The following is a 17,448-nucleotide window of genomic DNA, read 5'->3' as shown; positions in this document are numbered from 1 at the left end:
GTTACAATGTTATCCTTTTTCTGTTATTTATTTTGTTATTAGAACGCCATGTCATGGAAGGACCTGTTGAGCTGCTCTATTCACCTTAACATGGCGTGTGTTTAAAACCTGGGAATTCTTCTGGGTTCTTTGTAGTTAATTAGCTTTATCAACTCAAGAGATCATGATCATTTCATTGTATCACACTCCACGTCAGAAAGCTCCAGTAGAACTCCACAAAAAAACATGCCACACACATACCTCATCCATTTATAGACTAGCAGGGGTACCTGGCGTTTCCGGGGAAACGTCAGGTCCCTCTTTTCACCCCACCCCTTCCCCTGCCTCCTCCCACCTCACCCCTTGACGGACAAATTCATCGATATGGCTGAAATAATTATGTTATAGATGTTTGTCCTCATCGCCATGTCATGAATCTGGGGTGTGTTCAGTTACCAAGTTTCTTGTGGAGTGCTTGCCCAGTGGCTTAAGCACTCAAGCAAGCACTCCATCAGAAACTGTTGATAAGGAACGGCTGGCTTGGCGAGCGCTAGCTTGCTGCTTGATAACTGAACACACCACAGTCCATGAGTGTTTTCGGTGTAATTAAAATGTACCTTGTTTAGATCCCCAGATACAAGCTCAGCTTTATATATTAGATTAGGCAACAGTGAGACACTTCGCACGGAACTGACATGTTTGCATGATATTTCCTACTTCTTCTCTTTCTTCTTCTTCTTCTCCTTCACTTATCCTTCTTCTTCTCCTTATTCTTCTCCTGCCTCTCATAGGAATCAGCAAATAAACTTTCTATCCTCTATCATATCATTTTTCTGAGTTTTAGTATGTTATAAAAAAGTGACTCCATTGTTAGTGCATTCCCACGATTGCACACATCGCTGCGTGATGACGTCTTGCGTCGGGACGTCTTTTTTCATACTTTGCATGGAAGCAAACACGGGCTATTCAATGTAAATTCTGGTCAGTAAACGACACGTCACTGACAGACAAAAAGTAACTGCGTTTGACGTCCTACAAAGTTTTTTTATTTATTTATTTAATTAATTTATTTAATTCTAATGAAATATCACTATTTTCTTTCCTGTGCATAATATGAGAATTAACGTACCTTCATTGGGCGGTGTATATTAGACAGCTGCTGCGAAAAAAACAAACATGCATATTACCTCCTTTGAGTTGTAATCAAAATGTTACTGGTTTTTTTTTCCTCAAAAAGGTATCTTCATTTTAGTGTGTACTAGGTGCGGTGGGACGCAAGAAGCACGCGGGCCACCATCTACTCCGCTTTATTGCGCAGCCAGAAGCACAGTCCTGCCACCCCTAGCGGGCGAGGCATGATATACGAAAACCCAATCACGTGACACAGCACACTCCTCCCCCCGTAAAATGACCCGTCACATAACGAACGGATAATCACAACATGACCATCGAAAACCCATCAACACTCATAATCCTCCAAGTACCGCGGCCGCACTCTGACCCGCCTCGGACGGGCAGCGCTACCAGACAGCCCAGGCTCATACGCCTCCCAGCTCGGTCGAGGTGACATCCTCGCCGGACTCGCACTTTCCGCAACACCGGCTACCCCCGACTGCCCAGCCCGCTCGACGTCCCCGGGTAGGACGGCATCAGGCGAAGACCCCCTCGGCGCCGGCCCAGCCAGTCCCGGCGATACAACGTCAGGTGCCGGCGAGACTACCGGTGGGGGCCCCGCAACGTTCGGCTCGGGGAGGTGTGGGGGGGGTGACGCTGAACAGCGATCATGCACCTGGTCCACGTGCCGCTTCCACACATCCCCACCATCAGTCCGCACCATGCAATTCGCCGGCCCCAGCACCCCAGAGACCACTGCCGGCACCCATTTGGAACCGTGGAAATAATCGCGCACCATTACCCGCTGCCCCACCTCGAAGCTGCGCAGTCGCGTCGGACGCGACATTGCCCCACTCCCCGACCCTCCAGGTCGCAGCAAATCTAGCCTGGATCGCAAAGCCCGTCCATAGAGACGAATAGCAGGCGAGTCACCCGTGACAGGATGAACTGCGTTCCTGTAATGGAGCAAAAAAAACATCGACCACCGTCTGCACAGGTGCAACACCCCCCCTGCGCAAAGCCCGCTTCAACATCTTGACAAACGACTCAGCTTGGCCATTTGTCTCAGGATGATACGGTGCGGACCTTAGATGTCGAATACCATTCTGGCGCATAAACTCATCAAATACACCCGCGATGAACTGCGGACCATTATCAGAGACCAGGATCTCCGGCAACCCTTTATTAGCAAAGATCGTCCGCAGCTTCTCTACCGTAATGCTTGCTGAAGTATGCTGCATTACTACCACCTCCGGCCATTTCGAGAATGCATCAATCACAATCAAAAACATCTTGCCATTAACCGGCCCCGCAAAATCTACATGGACCCTCTGCCAAGCTCGGTCTGGCACAGGCCAGAGACCCGAAGCTCGACGCGGGTTATCAGCATCTGTCTGGCACGTGGTGCAACGCTTAACCAATTGCTCAATGTCTTTGTCCAACCCCGGCCACCACAACAGGCTACGAGCAAGACTCTTGGTCTTCACGATGCCCAGGTGACTGACATGCAGTTCTTCCAAACACCGCTGCCTGAACCTCGGTGGAATCACGGTCCTCATTCCCCACATTATGCACCGTTGGACCAACGACAGCTCCGCTGCGCGTGACGTGAAAGGTCGAAATGCCGGTGTCGAAGGCAGATCGCTCCAATTCCCCGTAGAAATTGTCTGGACGACATGGGCAAGCACCGGATCACGAGCCGACTCCACCGCGACCTGCCTGGCCGTGACCGGTCCGCTTTGGACCTGGTCCAGCGCAAACACGTCGACCCGGTCGCCCAGCTCAGACGCAGGTGGACCCTCCGCACACGGCAAGCGTGAGAGCCCGTCGCAGTTAGCATGCTTCTCGGTGCTTCGGAACTGAATGTCATAATCGTAAGCACCCAGAAACAGACACCACCGCTGTATTCGCGCGGCTGCTACCACCGGCACTCCGCGTTCGGGTCTCAGGATGAATTGAAGTGGTTTGTGATCCGTCTGTAAAATGAAATGCCGTCCCAGCAGATATTGATGAAACCTCCGCACACCCCAGACGATGATGAGAGCCTCCCGTTCGATCTGGGCATATCCGCGCTCTGCTGTGGACAGGGTCCGGGATGCAAAACAAACAGGCCGCTCGGAACCATCGTCCATCCTGTGGGAGAGCACTGCCCCGATGCCATATGCAGAGCTGTCGCATGCTAACATGAGCGGACGCGCAGGCTCGTAGTGCACGAGGACCGTATCCTCTGTGAGCAGCCGCTTGACGCGGTCGAACGACGCCTGGTGTGCAGGCCCCCAGGCCCAGCGCTCGTCCTTCTTGAGCAACCGCATTAACGGCGCAAGTTGTGAGCTGAGCCCGCGCACGAACCTTTGGTAATACTGAGCCATACCAATGAACGCGCGCAGCTGCGTCTTGTCGCGAGGCGGTGGCATGCGCTGAATCGCCTCCACCTTCCGAGGACCTTTCAACAGCCCCTCCGGCGTGATGATGTGCCCGAGGTATTCCAAGCGCTGCTTGAAGAACGCGCACTTGTTCCTGTTTAAGCGCAGGCCGCACGCTTCTAGCTTTGTCAGCACTCGGGCAATGTTTGCAAGATGCTCGTCCGCCGTTTTCCCCGCAATGAGCACATCGTCCAGGTAGGTCTGAGCGGGCAGGCCAATGCAAACCTGATCCATAGCTTTCTGCCACAAAGCCGGGGCCGAAGCAATCCCAAAACAGAGTCGGGTATATCGATAGAGTCCTTGACACGTGTTGATTGTTAAAAGCTCGCTACTCCCGGGATCCATCGGCAGGTGAAAATATGCATCACGCAGGTCTAGCTTCGTGAAGTATCGACTCCCCGCCAATCGCGCATATATTTCATCGATTGACGGCAATGGATATTGCTCCACGCTGAGCCCCGGGTTAACTGTGGATTTGAAGTCCCCGCACAATCGGACGTCCCCATTCCGTTTCAGCACCGTGACAACCGGGGTGGCCCAATCCGAGCATGACACCTGTTCGATCAGGCCTCTAGGCTGTCCAGTTCACCCTTGACCTTGTCCCGCAGGGCATACGGCACCGGACGCGGTTTACAAAACCGAGGAATCACCCTCTCCTTCAAGAAGAGTTTCGCCTCCATGCCCTTGAGTTTCCCAAGGTGGTCTCTAAACAACCCTTGATGTCTTTGAAGAATCTCCTCCAACTGATCCTCCCACTGGCTCGGCACGGGTTGCACAAGGTGAACTGCGGCCCAGTCTAGCCTGATGCGGGTCATCCAATCTCGGCCGAGGAGAGACGGCCCCCTCCCCCGTACGACGTACACCCGAAGCGTGGCGACCTGGCCTTGATACCGCACAGACACGTCTGCCATCCCGACTGGCGTTATCTTCTCACGGGTGTACGTGAACAGCGCGAGGTTTGACCTGATAAGCTTCAAGCCGTCGAGTCTACGCGCGGTCTGTTCGCCGATGAGCGACACTGCTGCTCCTGTATCAACCTGAAACGTGATCGGCGTTTTGTTCACTTCGACTTCCACCGTCATCGGGCGCGCCGTCGCCGGGCCAACTGAACCCAGGCTCAACACCGGCCGCTGGTTCCGCCCCGAGTCGCGTCGCACATCGCCGTCCACGACTTTAACGGTGGCCGAAGCCCCATGGTACACACGCGCCAAATGACCCACCTTGTGACATTTCAAACACACGTTGCCTTTATACGGGCATGCACGGCGCAGGTGTCGACCTCCACATCCCAAGCATGTCCGCGGTGTCACCCCGCCGCACGCGTGGCCGCGTGGCGACGTCCGACCCGCATCGAAGGTCGTGCGCGCGTCCCGGGGTGCTCGCGACCCCGCGTGGCCGGTGATGGCTCGAACATCCCCGCGAGTCTGCTCAACCGCCATGTGTGCTTTCATTTTCTCCACGATGTCCCGAAACGCCAGCCTGTCATCCCGGGGCCTGTTCGGTGCCACTAAGTCCCCCAGCAGCCGATAATGCTCCGGCGAAAGCGAAGCGAGCAAGATTGACTTCTGCTTGCTCTCGTCGACCACATCGTTCGCGTGGAAATAGCAATCCAATTGCTCTGAAAACGATTCGAAGTCGTCCCCGTCGAAAACGGGCATAAGTCCGTATGATCCCATCCTAGTCGCCAACTAGTGTGTACTAAGTGCGGTGGGACGCAAGAAGCACGCGGGCCACCATCTACTCCGCTTTATTGCGCAGCCAGAAGCACATTCCTGCCACCCCTAGCGGGCGAGGCATGATATACGAAAACCCAATCACGTGACACAGCACACATTTGATGACAGAAGATACGTTGTTCAGTCTTCAAATGTACATGAGGCCTTGAAAACAATCCGAGCTATGTGGAGCGAAAAAGATGGCGGCGATTCCTGGACGGCTGGAGGGTGTGGCATGTAGAATGGGCGGGGCTTATGACTCACCCACCCAGACAGACAGACAGACAGACCCAGGGACACCAACTCAGCTTTATAGATTAGATGCTTGTGAGTTGCAGAACACGTTCAAAGATTGCGCACTTGCCAGGGTTGGAGCCTTGACCCAGCTATAAGCTGTCACTGTTGATTTGGTTGTAGGGTGATTCATCAATGTGTGTTCCTCCATCGGTAGGACATCGAGTTGGTGAACCTGTCTGCCAGCACCGGTAATTGGTGTACATTAAAGATCCCGTGGTATTTTTTCACTAAGAAGAAGCACTGGCACCCTGGTGCCAAATTCCAGCCTAAACTGTCAGCAAGTACTCTGGTCTTCTTGGGTATCCCTTGATACCAGGTTACATTGCTTGTTATCAGTGTGGTTGTAGTCTGGGTAGCAGCTCCTATTCTGTAAAGAAATTCACATTCCCAGGTTTTTTGTGCATCACATGTGAACGACTATCTTTGACTACAAAGGGAAAACATTACAATCCTTGCAAAAGAGTAAACCAGCTTAATGAAACAGCTCTCTCGCCAACTGAGAGGCATTTGTCAATGTCAAATCCACAGAAGAAAGAGTCGGCAAGTTATCATCGGCCACCCTGGACAAATTTGAAATTCCTGCCCTGATTGATTGCTGGAAACCAAACTTGGTGGTGTAATGGTTGGAGCATCCGCTCTGAGTCTGGGAGGTCGGTGGTTCAAACCCTGGCCAAGTCATACCAAACAATTTTAAAATTGTACGTCCTGCTTCCTTGCTTGATGCTCAGCATTTAAAAGGAAAGAGCATGGACAATCCCAATCGGTTGGCATCCATGGAGAGGAGGAAATTCCTCCTGAAAAAATGCCCCGCTGAGTGTGGTGAGAATGGTGGCACCGATGTGACATCACTGGGACCCAGAGTGCCCCCAGGAAGTGACGGCACTTCCCCCAATCTCAATGGCTGCGTTGAATGTTTGTTTCGTCAGTATGTCTGTGTGTATATGTGAGTGGCAGCTCCATGATGAGTTGAAGACCTTGCAGAAAAAAAAATTAAAGGCAACAACAAAACCACCCAGCATTGCACAATCACATACAGGAAAAAGACATTGACAGACCATCAGTGTATTTTAATATTTATTTTGAGAGCTCAAATGGAGCTAATTTTATGCTTAAGAACAAAGTACAATCTCTTGTGTACATTACCCTTGCCATGGTATTTTAACAACACCGATGTTCTGAAAAGAGTATGGTACATTGATGATAATAAGGCCCTTTGGCACATAAAGATATATCTTTACACCTTCGTCACTTTTGCAATTGGTGTTCACACCATTGAATTTTATTTACTTTTATATAGCAGGCAATGACTTTTCTCAAAAATTGATTTCACAACTTTCTCTTTTCCTTGGGTATGTTGCATATATATCTACAAAAATAAATGTCAGTGTGGGTTGGCCATTCAGTCAGTGTGTCTCCTCGATAACTACAAAACCATGAAACCTCGTGGTCCTAAACCTTGCATGCATACAAAGGCAACTCCAAGGTAGTGCATGAATGAAAAGTTGGGTGTTTGGGTTGATTAAAAAAGAACCCTTTTTGAAGTAATTAATGGCCTTATTTAATTACCCCTTGTCAAGGCTTCATCCTTGGTCAGCCTTCTCTCCCTCGTGGGGGTCTTAATTCACCATTTTTTTTGGCCTACTCAACAATGCCTTGAATTGGAACAGGCCGCAATGGTTTCTTCACCCTTTGAACCCTGAGCTCCTTGGACTTCTGGTTCCCCTACCTCATCCTGAGGCAACAGCCCAGCTGTGGATTTCAGTGGTGTGCACGTGATGTGCATTCCGGGCTTCCAGGAGAAAAATCCGGCCGCTCGGGTGTATGGAGGTTTGAATAGTGACTGGAAAAACGGCCGCTAGGGTTAAAAGGGTTAACCCTCTTTGCTCACCAAGCGGTGTTGACGAACCTGTGCAGCCCAAACGCTGAGGATGGGTAATAGAGGAGGAATAGTGGTGATGTCTGCAGTGTGCAGTTGAGGTGCAAGGAGGAAACTGGAAAGAGGTACGTGTCTGTGGGGTCGCTCTGAAAATAACGGAAGTCAAAACTTGCCCTCACCGATTGCTCTTTGTGCATCCACAGCAGACAAGATGGAAAAGGGAGACGGAACATGAAAGAAGCCGGCTTACTTATGTGTGAGATTATCTGTTGGTGGAAATGTTTTCATCGGCTTGGCCCAAATGAATGCACTCGATACGTGCCTGGATCGCTCAGCGCTCCATTCCATGAGTTCCGTTTCCGTTACACCCGCTCTATTATGTTCCATTCCACCTGCTCCATTCCATTCCATTCCACCAATTCTGCTCCGTTCCTCTCGCTCTGTTCTGTTCCACCTTTCGCCAACCAAGCCAAAGTAAGAGATCTCTTCTTACGTGTGGAACGCAATGATTAAATACTTACTTGGCACGGGTGGCGCCGAGATGTGGATCAAACTGCTCATTAGGCAGAGTGTCTTCGTTTAATGGCACCCCCATTGGTGCATGCATTATTACCCTAGTACCGGCACCACCCATTCAAGGGCACAGCAGTGAAGATGCTGCCATTTGACTTCCAGATGCCCCATGCAATGGACCTCCATACTTAACATGGCACCAGTGTCTGGCTGCGCTCTTCGGCCAAAACGTGTGCTGAACACCCAATGGGGACCATGATCAAGAGGAGCATCAGGGATAGCCATATGATGTTACACGGCAAAGAGCCTACACTCGCACTTTAAGTAACAGACGTCCAAACGTCCAGGTTCTAAGCACCTGCTGTCAGTACATTGCGGCCATTACTCCCATCCTCCAAAAGTGGCGGCAGAGGTCTGTGGTGACTGTGCTTGAGGTGATGGTAGAGGTGGCATGGCGGGTGAGTTACGGTTCGCTGTGGTTGAGACGTCGTGGTTGTCGAGGAATGGCAAAATGTACAGGGAGTTTGGAAAACGTTGTTATGGTGAGTGACAATAAAGGCATTAATGTTGTGTGGTTGTTGTAGAGTACGGTGAAGGTTGAAGTGAAATGCCAGTTAGATTGTGGTGCGCAATTCAAACTGGGATTTGGCATGCACATGTAAATTAGCTCTGTGCTGTGTGCTTGGCATGCCTGCTTGCAGGAGAGAGATTCGTGTGTTGGGAATCAAGATAGGAAAAGGATGAGGAAAAAAAATCTCCCTTATCCCACATAATGCAAATTGACCCATAAATCCATGAGACATAAGGGAAGGACTATCTGAAATAAAAATTACGAAATAACTCTCGGGAACCACTATATGTTGTGTCACATTGCCTCCAGGGTCACAGTATCGTTGTCAAAGTGACAGGTGGATAATAAAAGCAGATCGCACAAAAAAAAGTTAAACAAAGCTGTCATCGAAAAATAAAATTACACTTTTTCAGTGGGTGAGGCACCGCACCGCACTGCATCGTGGGGCCCAACACAGGCGAGTGGGGTCTGAACTGTATGTCGATCGATGTGTTCAGATTGACAGTACGGGTACTTTTGTGGTGCATCGCCATGGCTTTGAAATGAACAACCAAGCAGCTTGAGCACTCAAGCAAGCACTCCAACGAAATGGTTGACAAGGAATGGCTGGTCTGGCAGGTAATTAGTGATCGGTGATCGGTTATAATGCACCACTCTGAAACACCAGGAATGTCAAACAATGTCCGAATTGGACAAATGAACACGTTATTTTTATTCTTTTTTATCAGTAAGAACTGCTGCTGAAGGTCAATTCCGCAGTTTAAATTTTGAAATTCAACTCAGGTTAAGAGATTCTGGAACACATCACATGGGCACAACAATGAAATAAAGTCATGTATACTGGAATCTCCAAGCGTTTATAAGCAATGCGATATATCCAGCGATTCGTAGGTGTGAAGAAGAGGCATTCGATGATATGCATGAGGAAAGTGAAAAAAACAAATTGAGCCCTTTATCATTAAACCACCTCGTCTTTTTCTTGTCTTCTCTCAAAATCTATCCTTCCTTAGAATGACCCAAATGGTTAGCACTGCACCATCTTTTGCTTCCTGTATAACTGTACTTCATTCTCCACACCACACACATATTGCATGTCCATGCTGTACAAATGTACAAAACCCATTGCTTTGACTAGGCCACATACCTTTCCTCACACTTTCTTTAAATAAATGTTCTTGGTTGTTACAATTGAGCTTGTTTCCTCTCTTGGTTGTTGGTTGTTACCTCTCTTCCTTTAGCTTGCCAACACCCAGCCTATGCTGGGATGTGGACACTCTCCTGGATTTAAGCTGCAACTTCCGAGTTGCGACAACAAGCCTGTGGTCAATATTGAGGAACTGAGCACTCCAGTAGACCCTGCAGTTCTGAGATCATCCTCCAGCGACCATCAATGAGCACATGGTCCAGCTCCTTTGCCACACCACCAGCATTGGAATATCAAGTCCAGCGATGAGCCTGTGGGTGCTAAAACCATGAACCAGCCACCATAAATTCATGACTTCTTGCAAAGCCAAGGAACTTAGTGCTATTCTGGTTCCAGTTCCAGACTCATGGGGACCAACACATGTCTCATAACCATTCCTATCAATTCCAATTCATGCATTGAAATCCCCCAAGACGAGAAGAGTGTCTCGCCTGGGGGCACTGACAACTACAGGCTCGAGCGTGGCACGGAATCCGTCCTTCAAGGTGAGATCACTCACCTCAGTAGGAGCATCTACAGAGACCAATGATTGACAAATCCTTCATTTCATAATATGCTTGTTGACCAGTATTGTTGTGGAGCCAGGTCTCGGTGGCAAGCACGACCACGAGGGGGAGCAGTAGAGTCGGCTCCACCGAACACACTGGAATTTAGGTCGTGACCCTCGGATGAGTCTGAAAGGCACGGGCCCTTTACAGGATCATGAATTGCCAATAATTCGACCACGTGGGGTAGGGTTAATTGCCAACTTAAATATACCTAAGTACCCACGCAGCAAAGCTTACCGGGGAATTCACACCCTCGGCAGGCCTCGAGCGGAACGAGCCGTTACTGTGCTCGAACCATGTGTAACCCGAGTGAATGGTTACCGAGGCCTGTTGGTCCAAATGAACAATTTACTGCTTCGCTATTTCCCAACACGCACCATACTAAGCCAATGAAAGAAACACAGAAACGAGCTGGTACATTCAACAAAAGGGATATTTATTTATAACAATAATTGAGGAGGGGGGACACTGAGCAGAGTTATCACGAATAAGAAATGTAATGTACAATGAGCAAAGAAAAGCACTTGTACAATTTTACTTGAGGACGGACCCACACTCAGACACACACCCCCAAAAGAAATGATGGCTGCGGCCTTTATTGATACTGTGGAAAAAATAATTACATTAATGTACTCTAAATTGTAATTGTGCTGGTGTTTTATAAATTTAATTTTGATGATATAAGTCGAATTGTCTGTCAGTGTTCCTTCCCTTTACCAAGAGTCTTTTGCCCTAAATGTTGATTATCTTGCATTGGAACAAAGTGACCTTTCTGATAACACCAAGGTTGTTATGATTACAAAGTTGCTTTTCACCTCGAAGACACGTATTGCATTTTGGAGTTCTTTGTTTAAGGCTTAACAGCCCCCACCACTCTCCCATGAAAAGCATATAAATACCAGAAATTGTAATCTTGTTTTAGTGCAAGCACGTGTGATGTATAGCATCTCAGTGGCTTGTACTCCTTGGGACTGGCCAAGTACCAAGTATAATAAATATACCATCAGAGATGGGGAATCCCCCGCCATTGAATGAAAAAGGTCATACATATTCCAGATAATGAGGGAGGTGAATTGGAAACAAGACACCATTTGGTCATCATCTCAAAAAAGTTCCCCAGGGGTGAGGAACGTAGTAACCAAAAATAATTGAAATCAGATAAGCGGTTTTCCATTTATTACAAAAAACGTTTTTTCAAGATGGCCGCCCCAGTCGGCCATCTTGGATCCGGCCACGCCCAAACTCAATAGGGTTCTTTCTTTTCAGGTGGTACTTGTGTGACCCAAATTTCAAATCGAACAGTTTATGTTTATGAGTTTATGAGAACAGTTTATGAGTTATCGCACTCACAGCTATAAATGCTGATGCCTGGACTGACGGACGGACGGACAGCCGGACGACCTGGGTGACAACAATATCTCCCTTCCGCCACGCGGCGGGGGATAATAAAACTCTCTGATGTAATGTACTTTCACGTTGTGGCAAGTAAATTGATCAGTGTCTGTCATTTGAATAACAAGATTTGCATCGAGTCGGTTAAACGATTGATTAAAAGTCAATACGGGACCAATTAAAATGTTAATCAATAACTTCCACAACAATACCCCCAGCTCGGAGAGAAGGTGAGCTGGAGGTAAGGATGCTAGCTTGGACCTTCCCGCCTCATGCGGCCCTTGATGATCCGGCTCGCGGGACTCGAAACCGCAACACGATGCCACTCCAAGCACCAGGTACCGCGCTCTCCAACCGGCCACGCACCAATCGACCAAGACCAAGGAGAAAATCAGAGACGACGATGACCCAGGAGCAGACGAACCAGCCAGACCAAGACCTGCGGCCCCCAAGATGACCAACCTCCCCAGCCTGGCGTTCCTTTATCTCTTTCTTGTCCAGGGTGGGGAAAAAAAAAATCGCCATCTGAGGCGGTCTCCACTCTCATTGGCCGGGGTTTCGTGGGAAAGTCGTCCTCTGTGCGTGATCTCCACCCTCATTGGCCGGGGTGTCATGGGAAAGTCGCCCTCTGTGGCAATCTCAACCCTCATTGGCCGGGATGTCGTGGGAAAGTCTTCCTCTGTGCGTGATCTCCACCCTCATTGGCCGGGGTGTCATGGGAAAGTCGCCCTCTGTGGCAATCTCAACCCTCATTGGCCGGGATGTCGTGGGAAAGTCGCCCTCTGTGGCATGTCAACCCTCATTGGCTGGGGTGTCGTGGGAAAGTCGCCCTCTGTGGCAATCTCAACCCTCATTGGCCGGGGTGTCGTGAGAAAGTTGCCTTCTGTGGTGTGATTGGACAAGGGGCACACCCCTGCCTTCCTGGGCGGAGTCTCGATCTGAGGCGATGAAAATCTCCGCCCACGTACGTGGTCGAACACACGTGGGCGTCGGTGTGCGAAGTGAAGTGAAGGGGATTTGTTGTAAAAGAAACTCCTCAGCGCACACATGTAATTCCCGTTAGACACAGGTAGGGGACACTAACTATAAACACATACTTATCGAGATAACTAAACTTGGGGACTGCTGTCTGTCTGTGTGCACAAGGCTTCCAAATTCGTAACAGTGTTACCTCAATTATCATTGGAGTCAGTTTATTGGACACAGCTACAGCAACTCCTTGGGTATGGTAACCATCAGAGCGACCAGACCAATAGTAGGTGTAACCACCCACCATTATCTCGCCGCAATCCGGTCTCCGAACCTCAGAGAGAGCTGCAATCCCGATGTCCAAACGCTTGAGCTCAGATGATAACAGAGACAGGTGATCATCCTCTCTTAGGGAAAGGACATTCCAGGCACCCACCAGAAGGGACCACCTCAGGTTAACCCAAGGAGACCGCCGTCTGGTGGACGACACCTCAGCACCACCCCGACACACGCTCATGCAATCTGACCCTGGAAGGTTACTCCGTGGTTTCCCTCCTATCATCAAAGATTGGGGGTCCCGAAGGCTTTGCCCCAACCCCGTCATACGGTGAGCTGCCCTGCGAAGGGAAGCTGCACAGGAGGTCCACGGAGTGGGTTTCCAGATTTATTTTTGCTTTTGGTACGTTTTACGGAATGAAGGGTTTTACGGTGGCCAGAGTGCAAATCCTGCCACCAACCTCCTAATAAGAAGTAACCCAACTGCAGGAGGACGTCTGCAGACACAGTTGGGCACTAGATATGGATGGCTGTTGGTTCACAAGGAGCTCCTCCGCCCTTTGACTAGTTTTGATTTTATTCGTGCTGGGTGTCCATATCATACACCCTCCTCACCAGGAAACTTGGTAGGGGAGACGGTTTAGTCACTGACAACCCGACCATGAAACCGGTGAGTACAGGTTTACATGATACCTGAAGCAAGTCACAGATCTAATCTGACCTGAGCTGGGGGGGGGGGGGGATTAAGTCATAACAACCTCCATTGTGTGACCCTTTGTCCTGCTGTCAAGTATGGTTGGGATTGGATAAATAACGACTGAATGTGTCAAAATCAAAAAAAACATTCAAACAGACACCAAATGACGTATTTTATTCTAATGATTACCAACCCAGTTCACATTTCTTTTCGCCACTTAATTATCATTGTAAATAATCAGCGATTATATGATCAAAGATTGTCATGAATGTACTAATTTCTAATTGTCATGTCAACAATAATTATAACACCAACCATTCCACTCAATCAAAAGCAAAACATCACAGACAGAAATTATCATTTTAGTATCAATACAAAGCAACATATTGTTACGGATTCGCGCCCGCCGGCGTGCGAGCGGCCACGTAACTCTAATCGCGACACGTCGCCCACCGGACGGACAATCCCGTCGTGACCCTCTCGGACTAACGCCGGGAACTAGTCACGGGTGGGCCTTTCGGCCTCACCACGATCGTGCCAATCGGCCCCCCGCGTGGGATAGGGTTGCTCGCCAAATTCGACCTACCTAAGTACCCACACGGAGGGTAGACCGGGCGATCGCACCTCGCCGCAGGTCGACTTCGGACACGGGCCACTTTAAGCGACCCGTTCCGTACTATCGGGATAACCGAGCGGTGTTATCGTCAACCTCGACGGTTCGATTAATTATCGGGCGTTTTTAGCCCACGACCAACCCTTTACGTGAAGTAAGATGGAGATTCAATTTGAGAAAAGACGAAGCGAAACGGGAGAAACAGTTCAACATAAAGCACATTTATTCCGCGGCAAACGGAAAGCACACATATACAATTATACACCAAAAGCAAATGTAAAAGTGACACGGCAATTCTGCACAAAAAGCAAATGTAAGTGACACGACAATTCTGCACAAAAAGCAAATGTAAAAGAGAAACACAATGCAGATCGACTACCGACTACCGAGCACACGGCAACACTTATACAGTTTTACTTCACAGACGGCGCCGACAACACATATACTCAAAGCAAAAGAAAAAGGGACCACCCTCAACGATGAGGGGGGCAGACGGGCCTGGGGCCGAGACCGCGTCGCGCCTACCCGTCTGGTGATGAGCCGCAAAATGGCGGTGGCGCCCCGACTCCGCGGGCCTCGCTGGCACTGCCTGGAATGGGGGGGGGGAACGGGGCCCCCTTCTCACACTATCTCAGCGCGGGGGGAAACAGGAGGGGGTTGTTGATGCTCGGGGGAATGAGGATATGTCGCTGGCTTGGGTCCCGCGACGAGCGTCTCCACCACGACCTCGGTCGCGTTACCGGCCTCCCCTCTCCGCAGCTCCCCGACTCTGACACGAGCGCCCTCTCGACTGCCTTCGCCGCCGCCACAACTCTCCAACTCTCCACTCTTCTCAACTCCGTCCAACTGCGTCCAACTGCTTTCCTCTTCTCAGAAACTCTCAACTCTTTCCAACTCAACTACTCCTCTTTGGCGAGCGAACGCGGCCCTTTATAGCTCCCGGGGCTTCGCTCCTTCACCTTCGACCCTTCACCTCTGGCTGGCTCCCCATTGGACAGAGGAAAAGTGGGCGTGAATGATTTTTGATCCGCGAATCTGCATATAGCGATTATACTCCGACGCACCTGGAGGCGGGGCCAAATCGCCCCACGCTCGCTGATAGGACGGAACAGAAGTGGGCGTGAATCGTTTTTGGTCCGATTTCTCGGAAAGGCTGGTGTTTTTGCACCCGCTGCTCGGTGCGCGCCCTGTACGAGTCCAGAATCGGTGCCCACAAGCGGCGCGGGAATGGCGGTGATGCGATGGTTGCGAGAGCGAGATGTGACGGCAAGGGTCGTGGCTGTTGTTGTGAAGTGGCGTTGCGGTTGGTGGTTGTTGTGTGATGGCTGTTGAGACGTGGTTGGTGGTGGTTGTGGTAGTAGTAATGGCGGCTGGTCCAAAATAAAGATAGTAAAAGAAAAACGGCTATCTAAAAGGGTCGCAGCCCGAATGAATGACATTTATTCCCTCTAAACAACGGGTTTGGGTCTAACTACACATATACTTACAGAGATATCTCACCTAAGGGACCTGAATGGTGGTTTGAGAATTTCGTCAACCACAACAATATAAACATCAAACGCTCGAGGCGAACACAACCCTCTCCTCACCCCTCTTCACCCCTTACACTCACTCATCCTGAAGAAAACTATCTTTGCAACCTCCTCCTCCTCCTGTCATCCAACCCCTTCATTTCAACCCCCCCCCCAGTCATCCAATCTCTTCAATCCCCTCCCCTCAGTCATCTAAACCCTTCATTTCAACCCCCTCTCCTCAGTCATCCAATCTCTTCAATCCCCTCCCCTCAGTCATCCAATCTCTTCAACCCCCTCCCCCCAGTCATCCAATCTCTTCAACGCTCTCCCCTCAGTCATCCAACCCCTTTATTTCAACCCCCTCCCCCCAGTCATCCAATCTCTTCAATGCTCTCCCCTCAGTCATCCAAACCCTTCATTTCAACCTCCTCCCCTCACTCATCCAATCTCTTCACCCCCCCCCCCTCAGTCATCCAATCTCTTCAACCCCCTCCCCTCAGTCATCCAACCCCTTCATTTCAACCTCCTCCCCTTAGTCATCCAATCTCTTCAACCCCTCCCCTCAGTCATCCAACCCCTTCATTTCAACCTCCTCCCCTTAGTCATCCAATCTCTTCAACCCCTCCCCCCAGTCATCCAATCTCTTCAATCCCCTCCCCTCAGTCATCCAAACCCTTCATTTCAACCCCCTCCCCCCAGTCATCCAATCTCTTCAACGCTCTCCCCTCCGTCATCCAAACCCGTCCCCCCCTCCCCTCCGCCATCCAAACCCGTCCACCCCTCCCCTCCGTCATCCAAACCCGTCCACCCCTCCCCTCCGTCATCCAAACCCGTCCACCCCTCCCCTCCGTCATCCAAACCCGTCCACCCCTCCCCTCAGTCATCCAAACCCGTCCACCCCTCCCCTCAGTCATCCAAACCCGTCCACCCCTCCCCTCCGTCATCCAAACCCGTCCACCCCTCCCCTCCGTCATCCAAACCCGTCCACCCCTCCCCTCAGTCATCCAAACCCGTCCACCCCTCCCCTCAGTCAGCCAAACCCGTCCACCCCTCCCCTACTCAACCACCCAACTTCACCCCCTCCCTTCGAGTACTCCTGAGCTCCCCTTTCGAGCGAACCTTGTAACACCGAACTCTTCTCTCTCACCGTGATCCTCCATCGTTTCGTCTCCTCCGCACGTCCACGCAGCTCGGGAAGCCGGTAAGTCACTCACAGTACGGAACAACTCGTGGTGAAGATTCCTGCAATCCGCTTTAAAAATCTCCTCATCGCGCCCGGGCTCAGACTCGGCGGTTATCCCGGCGCGGCGCTCTCTCAGCCCCAAGAGCGTTCAGGAGAGACCGTAGGCTCTGCGGCCTAGTCGTGTTTCTTTATTTTCATCGCTACTCCCTTCACTGTCAAATTTCTCCATGTTCTACACGTAAATGAAAGGGATGGAGATTTTTTGGAAGCATTTTGCTTTTCATATTTTATGTCGTGTTGTCGTTTGGGCCCGAGCTGTACATGCCGACAACCACCATCGGCATGAAGACGAATCTGATGATTACGATTATTGATATATTTCTGTTGTTTGTCTTTTAATTCAACCCCGGTGTTGACAATGATTCTTGTATCGGCCCTTCTTATCAATCGCACAACATTCTGATTTGCAGACAACACCGAAGGAAAAACATTGCCCCGTGAGCTGAATATTTTTTAGTTGAATCGCATATTGTACAGGGTGGTCCGTATGTCTTGTACCCCGTGT

The 17,448-nt window shown here is 50.2% G+C and overlaps 1 protein-coding gene across 3 annotated transcripts in view; it reads left to right on the top strand.

Moving 5' to 3' along the window:
* The first annotated feature begins 16,735 nt into the window (after nt 1–16,735).
* LOC147008492 (myelin-associated neurite-outgrowth inhibitor-like) overlaps nt 16,736–17,448 on the top strand; it is a 66,354-nt gene continuing 65,641 nt past the window's right edge. The window contains exon 1 of one of the 3 annotated variants that reach the window (XM_085864512.1): nt 16,736–16,901. The gene's annotated coding sequence lies outside the window, so the exon portion shown is untranslated. The remainder of the gene's footprint in view (nt 16,902–17,448) is intronic. The other 2 variants (XM_085864513.1, XM_085864511.1) reach the window with 2 other exon arrangements.

The sequence above is a fragment of the Eptatretus burgeri genome, chromosome 18, assembly GCF_056783735.1.
Source record: "Eptatretus burgeri isolate ZD-2024b chromosome 18, Ebu_testis_v1, whole genome shotgun sequence".
Lineage (NCBI taxonomy): Eukaryota > Metazoa > Chordata > Myxini > Myxiniformes > Myxinidae > Eptatretus > Eptatretus burgeri.
The sequence above is the reverse complement of the archived record's forward strand: the minus strand, read 5'-3'. Positions and strand labels throughout refer to the sequence as shown.